Consider the following 13,757-nt stretch of genomic DNA (forward strand, 5'->3'; position numbering starts at 1 on the left):
AGTGGCACGTATTCAGTATTACGTTTCTAAAAGACATCAGGCTGCTTTCCAAGGCACTGTTTCTTTGAAAATTACTGGTGTCAGTGAACAATGTATGAGTAGGGATTTTCTGTGCAGTTGTGCTTAGTCTTCCCCAAATAATGATCAGAATGGCTAAAGTAAAAACCTGGAATGTTATTAGAAAGCTTGCCCTGGTCAAGTGACAACTTTCATGTGTTGGCATGAAATTTTTAATTTACCTGCACATTGACAATCAGCCCTTAATGTGTGCCCCAAAAGACTGGAAATACAGCGAAGGGAGGAATCAAGGCTACCCAGAAGTCTGGTCCTTCTTACCCTGCAGAAGCCATTCTTCGCTCCTGCTGTCACACTGCACAGCATGGCCATCTCCCTCATTGCAACGCTGCTGACTGCAGTTTGGCTCTGGAGAAGAAAACCAGTTGCACAGACTCTGTTCTGTGTACAGCTACACAAGTTGTTGTTCTGTGACAATTCTTCATGAATAAAAAGGTGCAATGAGCAGGTTCTCACTGCAACAAACCCTGCGATGCTTTGGCAGTGTTTTCACACCTTATGGCTGGAGGCAGTCAAAAGGAATCATACCTTGGGTGTGTCTGACTAATAAAGCAGAAGGTAAGGCAGCACTGTTGCTGTTTCTCCCTGGTCCTTTTAGGGACTTTTATTTCTTTCTTGCAGAACAGCCCAGAAGCATATCAGATGGTGACTGCTTACAGAGCTAACCTAGAGTATCACAAGAGATAACCCAGGGTATCACAGTGATCATGTCCCTGAGGCAGTTGGCCAGGCAGCAAACAACTTTATCCTAGTTGAAGGGAAGAGCCAGAGATGTTTTCAAAACTTCATATAGGCTCAGTACTCTCTTGGGTGCATCAGGAAGCTGGGTTTCACGCACGTGTGTCTGAGGCTTCACATGGGACAAGGTCTTGGGCACAAACCTCTGAGAAGCTTAACCTTTCATCTTGTAGCGGAGTGTTTCTAGAGAGGTCACAATCTTTAGGAAAAAAAGCCCAGCCTGCACCTTGTAGATCTTGTAACCTGAGCACCTGCTAAGAACATGAGCAGGTGCAAAACCAAAGGTAGTGTCCAGATGAGACTGAGAGTTAGGGATAAGCAAAAAGGGAGTGACCACTGACCACAGAAGGGGGTAATGAGTCACTGTCAGGTGTCATGTGCATGGGCAGGCATCAGTAAGTCTTAAGGAGGAAGTTAAAGTGACTTTGCAGATTTTCTTTATGGGAGGCTTTTCCTTTACAAAAGGAACATGATAAAAGAGGAAGGGGCTGTGCTAGGGAGCACCATCAGCTGGTGCTTCTTGGTCAGCTGCAAGCAAGTACTGACCAGTGTGTGCTTTGAGAGAGGTGGGCAATATGAGGTACAGAGCTTGTCTGATGCAGTAGGAGAAGGAAAAGGTAGATGAGGGATGTGTAGTAAGTAAAAATACAATAGAAGTGATAAGTCAGAAAGATAATATTTATTGTGATGTGTTAAATGGTTTAGCAGGGAAAGCAAGTAGATTTGTTGAAACCAGAAAGAGGAAGCTTCAGCTGTTGACATGCAAGCCAATGAAGATCTGAACAAGAGCTTTAGCAAATAAAAATGGGCTGGGTCTTCAAGGTAGTATGCAGGAAGAAATGAATCAGCTTAGTGTTGAACAGGTTGCTTCTTCTCTTGCCAGCTGCGCATGTTGAAGAGAATGCTTTTTGCCATTCACAGGTAATTCCTCTTACAAAATTACTGAACGTTTCCATGCCTGTGGATATTTAGACATGGTTACAGTTAAGCTAATCTAATTATTTCAGCTCCCTCTGTTTTGGTTCCTCTTGTTGTTGGAATTAGTTCCTCTGCTACAATCTGCAAGCTTTTGCAACTTTTGTTTCAGTCATTATACCCAAGTAATCATTATGTCAGCATGAATGTCCTCCCAGCTTGCACGGTTTTTCTCTGTAGTTCAGTCTTAGGCCATATAAACTGAAATCCTGTGAGAAGTTTTTTGTTTAAGAGCTCAAAGCTTTAAGACTGCCTAAGCTGTGTTCCTCAGTTGTCCTCTTGTTTATTTCAAAAGCTTATGCAACTCTTTGCCTTTTAAAATCAACCCTAGGAATACTTAGATTAGTGTCAGTGGGACTGATCTGAGTAAAGTTAAAGCCTTGATAGCACAGAGCTTACTTCAAGAATCCTAAAAATTGGCATAATATGAGCAAAGACCAATTCTTCTTGTAAACCATAATGATGATTTTGGTAAGGGAACTCTTCAAAAATAAATAAATAAATAAATAAATAATAGTGTTTATGTTCATTCAGCTAATATCAAGGTTTGCTGGAAAAGATTTCTCTCTGGAACCATAAGAAACTGCTTAAACTCTCAGCTACAGAACCACAATATTACCGTATAGTATGGAAGAGCGATTTCAGTTACAGAATATGTTACTGGGGATCTTCCAAGTGTAGTTTTTGTGATCTTTGTTTCACATAAGCTGTTGGATTCATCCTTATTATATGTAACTTACAGTGAAAGAAATAACCCAAGGTCTGAAAGCACAAGAGAGGTGGTAGGACACACCACACCAGAGGAAGATGATTAGCCTGAGGAACTGTTAACACCAAAGCCAGTTGTCTCTCCTGGTAGACATCAGTCTGAGAGGAGCTGACACCCAAGTTGCTGTAGGGAAGAAAGGTATGATGCCTTTGGCTTTTCTTTGGTTTAGCAGTTTGTTTTCGTAGCAAGATGGGAACAGAAGTCAGCTTTGGGCCAGAAGAAAAAAGAACATTTTGTATTGCTTTTTATTCTCAGACAGAAAGAAAACTTTACAAGCTGTGTTAATGCTTTTGTTGATGGAAAGTACAGAGGAGGAAGCATGACCATGGGGGAAATGGGAAGAAGGTACAGATGTTACGAGACAGCCCTGCTCCTCCTCTTGCTGCAGGGCCTGAGACTGAGGATCCAACATATGATCATATGATGCTACTCACAGAAGTTTTTTAATGACACATGGGGCTGTGGAAGTCAGGGTAACATGTAAAGGCGTGCCTTCAAGCTACAGTCTGCAATTTCCCTCATCTTTACAAGATGATACAAGTCTGGAGAACGTGAACGAGGCTGATGCTGTGGTTCTGCAGTCGCTCTGTCCTGATACAAGCACAGACTGCCACCAAAGAGATGGAGCTGGAGGTTTAACAATAGTCTCCTCTTACGTTTGCTCAGGGTAATGAGAAAGTTATGGTTCCAGTGAATTCAGATTCATTTGGAGGTGTAGCTGGAAACAACTTCTGTGCTCTGTGACTTTTTCTGAGACATCCTACTCGCAGGGCTGCAGGGAGATATAAGGTCCTGAGGCGCAGCGTGCATGCAGCTGAGGTGCAGGCCGTGTACTGGGGCTGGCACAGATGTGTCCATAGCTTCCTTAGTTCTCAATAGGATCCAGCTGTCTGACGGGCTCCAGCCTTTCTTGCCTTGGTACAGACTGCAGGAAGTAGGGATGTGGAGTCTCAGCTCCCTTCACTTCTGCTGCCTCTCAGGATATGTCCTGTCACTGTGCTGCCTATTAAAGGTCACCTCTTGGTGGAAATGGGGCTGCCAGTTTAGCCAGATGCAGACTTCAGGACAGGTACAGAAAACAAGTATTTCATAGTTATCAGAAGAGAGGTACAAATCTCGAAAAACTAGACAAAACCACCTCAGATTTGCAAATACAATACACAGGAGAACTGTATGTACGTAGGTGATCCCCAATCATGGTTGCTGACTTGGTGAGGTTTCAACAAGTAGGGAAGCAGCAGTTTTCTGTGTCCTTAGCTCTACTTTATTATATGATTATGGTATTCCACCTACAAAGGAAAACAAAATGATTTTACCCCCCTTTAACATTTCTTTTGTGGTGATGCTTGAAAAAACACTGATAGTAGGCTGTGTACTATGGTACTGCCTGCCCTACTGATCACTGCTGTCTCTCATTCTCACCACCTGTTGATTTGTGTTTTATAAAATATGTAAAGTAGAGATTGTCTGTGTACAAAATCCAGCAGAGTACAGCTTTGATCTGTGACCAACTCTAGTTATCAAACTCATTAAAAATAACATCAAGGTCCTTGAGCATTTTTTTTGTGCAATCATGTCCCCACTGTCAGTTACTACATATTTTCCCCAGTATCTAAAGAATTCTGTCACTCAACAGGTGCACAAATAGCATTCCTCTGTTCTTTCTGACTACTTCTGTGAACCATGTTGAAAGATAACATACTAGAGACCTTTCTTTTTCTGTCAAACTGAATTGCAGATGGCCAGAGGTTCAGAATTACAAAGGTAGGAACTGAGAAAAAACAGAAAAATGATTTGTGTTTTACCTTAAGATCAGCCAGACTAAAATTGGGCTGCCTTATTGTCAATTAAGGAAAAGCAGAACTGGGATGATACCATGGCATACTAGGCTGTAGGTTTAGCGCTATCCTAAGGTGTGTGACTTCTTTTTTATGAGAGCAGGGATTGTGACTTTTGGAATTTTATTTTATTTTTTAAGTCCTAGGATGTGGGCACCATTTCAGCTTTCCTGCACAGTGTAATGCATTGCCAGTAATGCATTATATAATGCATATCTGCCTACAGAGGGGAATGTAGCAAAGTGAACATGCACCTACGAAACTTACTGTTCTGTAAGTGCTAATTCAAGTTATTTCCCATTTGCTTCATCATGCTAAATCAGTCTATGTTCCCGGAATTCTCATGCTTCATATAAAATCTTAATGTATCTATAGCCAAATCTGTGATCAAGATATCCAAAATCACAGTCCTCATGAAAAGCAATCCACACCAAGTCACTGTCTTCATACTGAGTTCCCTTGGAAGAAAAATATAGAGGGGAAAAAAAAAAAGTGATCTCACCGTCTCCATTTTTTTTCCCTAGCTTCTCAGAAATAGTTCTATCAGAACAGAATAATTTCAGTAATATAAAACCTGGTATTGGAAGTTGCTGAAGAATTTGCTTTGCTTCATGTTCTTCATGCAGAGATGAGGGGAAAAAGTCATGCTGCCTCTTAGTCTGCAATGCTGACTGAGCAAATGAGGGGGAGACAGGCCAGCATTTTGTGGTTTCTGGCTGGCTAACTGGTGATGGGATAGCCAATCAGGTAAAAAAAAGCAATAACATTTTTTAATCTTTGTTAGATGATTTTGGATTTGGTAGACGTTACTTAGAAAGCATCTGACCATAATCCCTCTGTAAGTGCACAGCAGCCTATAAGTACACATATTCACATTCTGCACACTGGATGAGAGAATCACATTTGTCATCGCTACTGCAGTGCTTCTGCCAACAGCAACCGCAGCTCTTTTCGCTCTACAGCAGTTGCAGTGTATGCTGCAACAGCAGCCAGCAGCACTGTAACATAAATGTGTCAAAAATCATACTTCAATTTAATTGCCTATAAAACTTATTCTATAAAAGAGAGGGAAAGTATTCACTATTGCTTTTTTTAAATAGATCAAATTTCAGCAATAATCCTGAAAGTTGCTTTACCTTTGATTTAAAGGATGCAGGATAGGCCTGGATAGTCTCTAAATCAGCTGTCCACTGGTAGAAAGAGCTTGGTCCCACAGCAAAGATTCAATGCTGTAATAAAAAAGTCTCAAGATAGTAGATTTTTCTGCTATAAAAATAGAATGTCTGTTTGCCTCGCAATTATGATGTTATCTTGACTCTTGTCTCATATATCACAGCCATATGGAAATTAATTTTGTGTGAAATTTAGGATGTGTTCATTTATACTGTCCTCTTTTGAGAAGGCAAGAGTAAAAGAGCATTGACCTTTTAAAGGTCCTAAAACTTGTTTCCAGTGCTTTCATATTGTGCCCTTGTTTTTGACTTCTTTTTATCCACATCAGGAAAAAAAAAAAATTGCATCCGGCTTTCTTACTTTCTTTAAGAATTGTATTCCTGTAGGAGCTACAAAGGACTTAAAATCTCTACTTATGCTACAAGTTAGTCCAATTTTCTGTCTGTAGGGCTTTACACCACTGCCTTTATTTTCTCTGTGCAACCTACTTCAGGTAGGTTTCCATTTCAAAAGAACCTCTTCCACTTGAAAGCACAGTTTCTTTTCTATCCTTTTAAATAATTCTTGGAGATCATATTTCCAAATTATGTAGGCAAACCTCCACAAAAAGTAGATCCTGTCAAAAATCAAAGTTATGAAAATGACGTTCTCTGGCTGGTAGTGTCTGGGCATGTTACTAGGAAATATAAAGGCAAGAAGGTAATACAGTCCCAAGTACTTAGGAAGTCCTGTTGAGAAGAATGGCAGAACTAAAGAATAGAGAAGCCATTTGATGAATGTGTTTTCAGCAGCAACTTGCAGTACAAAATTCTCTTGCTGTGTATCTTCTTTTCAAGGTCCATTTTATTGAGATAGTGTATGTGTATCTCACATGTACCAATTACTGCCTAGCCCAATACCATACAAATTTATATATATGTATATTTTACGTATTTAACAGATATATATATATATTATGGTTTTTTTATATATATACACATAAATTTGTATGGTATTGGGCTAGGCAGTAATTGCTACATGATGACTTGGCAGTAATGAATAGTGAGATTCCATAAATGAGCATTTATGAAAGTATTTTCTCTCCTTTGTGAGCAAAGCTCCCTATTTTAATTAAAAGAGAGAGGGCCTTTTGTAAAGAATAGAAACCACCCAGGTTAAACTCCTCTTCTGAATTGCCTTTCAGAGGAACTCTTTCACACCTACCAAGAGACCAGCCTCCTGGTTTTGACATCACGATTAAGTCTCCAATATTGGAATACGCCAAGATAAACATCTGTATAAATAGACATTTATGTGCATAAGCCTGTGTGTGTTGAAACTAATTTTGAAAACAAACTCTCCAGAAGCAGACGTTTCTTTTTGTGAGGCTTATTTCACACTTCACAGTTCATTTCACCTGAAACCACTTTTTCACACCTTCTGTGTGGTTGTTATTCACAGACTACAGAACCAGAATCTGAATTTGGGCATGGTCCCATGCTCGCGGATTTGAGTTCACATCCGCACTTATGTCAGTTTAGAGAAAGTGAATTCATAGTTTATTCTGATGTAGAGATTTTGGCATGCTTATGATTTTTGGAATTACTTTGCTAATATTTTTAGTCAGACATAACTTGATCTCCATTATAATATCTCAAAAGAAATAGTAAATACTGCTTTCATTAAATACGGAGTTATTAGACTGCTATTTTTTCCATGTAAATTCTTTGTTTAGCTTATTTAAATGTTTTGTTTGGAAGAAAGAATCTCCACTTGCTAGCCACTGAATTTTCAAGGAGCTTATTACCTCCAATGAGATGAGCAATGGTGTGGAATAATTAAACTTACCTCCTGCTAGCAAATGGGAAATCTTTCTGTCCTATTCCTTTTGATTTGACCTCTGACTAAACATATTTCTCTTTGCTACATGGATAGAATTTCATCCCCTGTATGCAATGTCATGCTTTATCCTGGAGGATGCAGTGATTTCTCTGGCATTTTTTTCAAGACTACGTTTGCAAGAAAGGAAATGTGATCTTTTCTATTGTTAAATGAAGAATTTCAGCTGTGCAAATCCTTGTTAGATGGCAATAAGATCTGATTTTTCTGCCAGTGTGAATTGATTTCCATAATAGAATTTCATTATTAATGGTTTTTAATGAAGATGTGTTGCTTTGCTTATGAGTGTTGTGTTTAATCATATAAGAAGTCTAAATCAAGCTTTCTGGTGGTGTAACCCACCGTATAAAGATAGCTCTTGGGGAAGCTTCACAGAGTGTTAATTCAGACTGAAATGAAGATGGATAAAGCTTCTATTATAAATTCTACCTTAGTAACCAGGAAGAAAAAATCCACTACCTAAAAACAAAACAACAAACAAACCTGTCAAATAAAAAGGTTGCCTATCAAAGTGAGCCATAGCCTAGTTACCGTATGACATAAGTTTGATTTAGTGGTATCCAGTTATTGCCTGTAGGTAACTGGCAGTCTTCTACAGCAATTCTTCTTTCTTCTATTTTTACATCATTTGAATGCTTTTGAATATTGGCACCCCATAGACCTAAATAGATTTGTAGATTTATAGGACCTGTGATTCTGTGTGAGAAAAACTGCATGGGAACCAACAGCACGCACTTTCTCACACCATCCTCATAACATTGTCCAACTGGGTTTGATCAGAAAGAAAAACAAAGAGAATGTATTTCCTCAAAATTCTAGGGGCCTTTCTCTAAGGACCTCTTGTTCTTTTTCCCTGTTCTGCTTATGCAATTATAGTTTAATGCCAGTAAAAACAGTCTTACTGTAGAGTGTCCCCACCACTAGGCAGGAAAGTCATTTCCCTGTCTTGATTTGTCATTCTGACCCTTGTTCCTTTTCATTTTCATCTTCTTCAGTAGAGAAACTTGTCTGGCAGGGATAACAGAGGAGAACGTGTGGGCTCAGGTCCCCCTGTGGTAGAGAAGGCAGGATTAAATGAAGGTCTCCTTGATCCTGAGGGCATTATCTCACCCAGCTCTGATAGGAACACCACTATGGGATTCTCTGCCCCCAGCCAAAAGAGGACTTGTTCTCTGCTCAGTTTTTGAAAGAAAGAGACTGCCACCTTTCCCCTTGAGAAGAAGGATGGAGGTATCTCCCTGAAAATCCCTGAGGAAAATCCCACCTCTCCATGCCAGCTTTGCTTTCTGACTCCCACAGGCACTTACCTCCCTGGGGAGTGTGAAGCACCATGCTCAGGGCTGCCTAACTGAGATCAGGTTGCCTCCCTGTGCACTTTGGAGACTGCTTGCACAAAAGAAAGCTGTCTGCGCCCTGTCTGGGTTCTGCTTCCTCTATTGCTGAAGAGAATGCATCAGCCAGCGAAGAGTCACCTCCTTGTCAGGTGGGAGTAAAAAAAGTATTACAGAGCCAAGCACTTCAGGCTGAGTCTCTGGATCCTTCATCACCACTTACTGAAGACAGCCCAAACAGCCCCCGGGGTTCTTCTGTGGCATTGGGCCGTAGAAGCAGATCTGGCATCAACACATTCTGCAGTGCAAGTGAGCTGCCCCATGTAGGGCCCTTCCAAGGAGATCTCATTCGAGTCTGAAACAGCAAAACCCATTGGACTTTGCCTTTTTCTCCTGTTGGCTTCACTGAGCTGAAAATTTACAAGGTTGACAGGGTCTAGCTTTCATCTACTGTGATATCACTATTAGACTGTGATGATAAATGAGGTGTTCTTCCTTGGAGAAGTTAACTTTTGCAGCTAGCCTTTGCTACCATTTTTTTTTTTTTTTCCTCATGCCAGGCCAAATGCCCTCTTGTTTGTGTCCTCAGACTTCTTGGAAATACCTACAGAAAGACCTTGTGCTCCTCTAGTTTCACTGCAGATGAGAGAATAATCAAGAAAACAATGAAGGACAAAGATGTGGAAGTTCTACCACAATGAAAAATCATCTTCTCTGACTTATTTACTCAGCGGCTGTTTTTTGTTAGAAAATAGATGTCCTTTTGTTTAAAACTAACCTTGAATAAGCTTGAATAAGATTTCTGCCTTAAATAATCTTTAAGATTTTGGTGCATGCTTTCAAATATAACTGCAAGGCTTTTGTGTTTCTTCTTGGTAACAAGAAAACACAAGGTCAGAGAAAGTGTTTTATTCTCATTGCTGTAATATCATTTACAATCAAAAAAAGGTCTTAGGGCATTTCATTGGTTGATTTGTCTCCAAATTTTCTTGTATTTAAATGATTCCAGCTTGCATACATCTTCATTGCTTGCAAAATAAATCTCAATTGAATTCTGAAATGCTATTGGCAGGGGGCAATTTTTACTTCAGTGCTCTTGGCTCAAACACCATTCTTGCACACTAGGGGATTTATTTGTAATATACTTCTTCTACTACCCTTGGCCTTCCAAAAATGACATGGTAAATGACAAATACATTATCTCCCAGATATCAACGATGTTTCCTTAAAATTTGAGCCAAGGCCTGCTTTTCAGTGAACAGCAGGACAGAGATATGCAGAAAAGCAGGATTTTGAATAATTTTAATGAGGCTCATTCTGCCCCAAATGCTTCTTTTTGTTGATTTTTTTTTTTCTCAACTTTGTGCCACTGAATATTTTCAAATCGTCATTTCTAGACCATTAAAACATAAAAGAAAACAGCCGATGCAGCTAACTACAGAGGGATTTGTGAAATAATGAGTCAAGATGGACTGCAAGAGCCTTTTAACTAAACAAAGCTTAGACATGTAAGCATCCATTGACTACACAGGTGAGCTATGAGCAATGTAAAGAGGACTTAACACACTACCGACATGTTTGAGCTGCTCCTAAGTTTCAAGACTCTCTCATTGAAATATCAGAGCTGGGACTTCAAAATGTTCTGGTCTCAGTGAAGTCCCAGCATGTTTTCTCTCCATTTCTGGCTTTCATGGCTGTACTTTAGAAAAATGCAGCACTGAGTCTAAAGGAAACTCAAGGAAAGAACCTTATGAACCCCAATTCTCGAAATATCACGAAAGTATACTTAATTTTGAAGCTTGAAAATTGAAGGTTGACTTTCTGAGAGAGGTCTAAAAACCTTAAAAATACTGAGGTGCAGTAATAACCTTAAAAGACTGTAAAAGGGAAAAAGCTCAGGTGAAGCAGTATGACTATGAAAGACAGTTCTCACACAGAAATTCTTGCAGAATATTGAGAAACTGCTGACATGAACAGCTGGCAAGGTATTTAGCCAATTTCTATCTAATATGCTCCTTCTGCCAGGAAAAAATTTGCCATTTGTTATTTTTCAGTAGTAACAATTCTGAACTGTATAAAAAGAGGAGTAGTCATAATTCATAAATATGTGAGCTTAAAAATGAAGATAAAGCTCCAACTACTGGTAACATATATATGTAACATTGACTTGAAGACACATTTATGTATACAAAGAGTTTCCCAATTTCTAAAGATGAGTTCCAAAGCACATTAAAAGATATAACTAAAAGTAGAGCTGACTGCTAGGCAATAAAACTGAGGTAAAGGCAGCTAGTGACATATCAGTACAAAACAGACTAAAACAACCTGGTAAATTGGACAGTGGTGAATAACAGAATTCAGAGGAGAGGTTAAGGATGAAATATCCAACTTGCTAACAGAACAAAACAAAAGCTTTATGTGCAATCCTGCTACAGATATATAACATTTACTTAAGTATTTAGAGTTTTTTTGTTGAGCTTTCATTAGTCACTGTAAATTGGAGATCAGTGAGCCTTGCTTCAATATAAAATGAGTTAGATACAATGATAATTAAATTTAGAGTTTTAAATAATGTAATCCTGAGCTATAGTGGCTTTTTAATGGAAAGGGAAAAAAAAAAAATCAAAAGATGAGTTAAAAATGTAAGAGGAAATAATCTTATGGGAAACAAAAAGCACATAATTGACCTCTGACATATGCTCAGTATTCAAAAAGATATGGATTAACTTAGTTTACTAAATACTTAAACTCCCTTGCTTCAGAGTTAAGTCCAATATCTAATGAATGGGACGAAGAGAAACTTCTACTGTATGTACCTGACATTTCTTTGTTGCCAATAAGTTAAGTTCTTGGGGTTTTTCTCCTGCACTAGCTTCTGTCAGGAGCAGATTGCTGGAGCTGATTCTGGCTGGTAATTCAAGATACACTTCTGCTGTGCAAGTAAGTGAAAGGTGAAGCAGAAATGGTGCAGAAAGAGAAGAGAGGGGTAAAGGAAGCAGAAATATTTCCCCCCCTCTGAGAAACTGGTTACAGCACATGCATGCCTTTGAGAAAACCTTTGTATCCCTGCTGCCCCGTCTTAGTTCAGTCACCAGAAAGAAGACACGTCCCAGGTGACCCATTAGCCAAAAAAAAAAAAAAAAAATAGGATCCCACAGGTCCTTTTATATTTTTGTGCTCTACACAGGATTCACATCAAAGGGAGTTTTGCTTTAAAAATATGTTTCTTGTTTCTATGGCGCCTTCTTTGTGAGAATGCTAATGTTCTTTTTATAGCCAGGAAACGATTTTTTCAAGCCTTGGCCAATGATCCAGTTTTTTTCAGTTCCATTCCAATAAAGTTAGTTCTTCTGAAGTCCCCACGAGCACAAACAAGATAGATTGTAGAAGACTCTAACAGCAGACTCTCATTTCGCTGGAGTCACAAGCAATGCTTTTTTATCCATATATCCAGCAGCAAAAGTCTCTGATATGGTAATTTTTACATCCTTTAATTCTTATTCTCCTTCTTCCTTTGTATTCACCTCAATTTATTTAAAATGAGGGATGCGCAGCTGTGTATGTGCTTTTCTACTGGAGTGCCAAAAGGCAATATACTGCACCCACCAAAGAACACTGGAGGCTGAGGCTGGCTTAGGATACACACAGGCCAGTCTGAGGGATTGGGAACAGTGGCTAAGAAGGGAACCCATTAAGAGAGGAGCAGTCAGGCTGCTCTTGGCAGGGTGGATTGCTGGATCAGGTTTGCTGTTACCACCTTTTTTATCTCATCCTTGCCTTATAAAAGGCACCCACAGCTGCCATGGACCCCTTGTAGTCAGCTGAATAAGCACAGCTTCTAGTCTTTAATGATTCCTTTCATAGCTTTTGATTTTTCCTGTCAACTCAGAATTACTGTTTTGGTAATACTTTCACATGCTGTCTTCCAGGGGTTCATACCCATTTATTTTTTCAAAAGCTATTGAAACAAACTGAAACAGATTTTTGGTTCCCTGGTACCTAGGTTGTTCTTGAAAACTTTAAGCTGTAACACATCAAAATTAAGTAAAGAAATAAATAAAAAGTTCATATGTGCCATTTTAACAAAATATATATATATATATATATATATATTGTTGAAGTTGCAAGCTTTGACATTCATCCTGCTCAAAGCAGCAGGATTACAGCATGAATGTAACTAAGGTCTGTGTTAAGCATCACGATCAGAACAGGCAGCTCTTTGTAGTTCAATCACAGTTACAGTACAGAAAATTTCATCTCAAGAAAGGGAATATTGAAGAAAATATTTTAATTTTATAATACTTCATGTAAGAGAGAAGCAGCCTAGAATGCACATCTGAGACTGCATAATCTGGGAATTAGGTGGAAAGACAATAGAAGTAAAGATGCTTTAATTCTGAAAGCTGAGTGCTCAAACCACACAAAAGACACTAAGAAAGTGCTACAGAAGATAAAGTGAACAAACTGCAGGCCACATAATTATTTTCGCAGCAGACTCATTAAACAGCTACCAGCATGCCCTCCTGCCTCGTCTGGGGATGTTTTGACTAAATCTAACAAAATAATGGCAGCAGTCATCTCCTTTTATAGTCACTTGTGATACAAATTGGATGTGGTTTCAAGTCCATGAAGGAATTGATGGTTCTCATCAGTGGTATTTGACTGTCAGATGCAAACCACCTGGCAGAGATGCAATCCTTTTGAAAGCAACTGGAAAAAACATCAATTTTTTCCTAGACTGAGAAATCCTCAGGGAGAAAGCATGCTGAAATGTGCATGTTTGATATGTTTCTTTTTAAGAAGAAAGGGATTTTTATTTATTTATTTATTTATTTTTATCATTTCAGGTTGATTTAGAAAAAGGTACCAATGCTTTTGGAAATTTCTCAAGCAAATCACTCAATGCACTCTTCCCTAGCCAAGACATCATCAGGAAGCAGTAAGGTGAGCGATGCTAACTTTGGGAGCTGTTTCAAGACA

This window comes from Anas platyrhynchos, chromosome 4, assembly GCF_047663525.1.
Source record: "Anas platyrhynchos isolate ZD024472 breed Pekin duck chromosome 4, IASCAAS_PekinDuck_T2T, whole genome shotgun sequence".
Classification (NCBI taxonomy): Eukaryota; Metazoa; Chordata; class Aves; order Anseriformes; family Anatidae; genus Anas; species Anas platyrhynchos.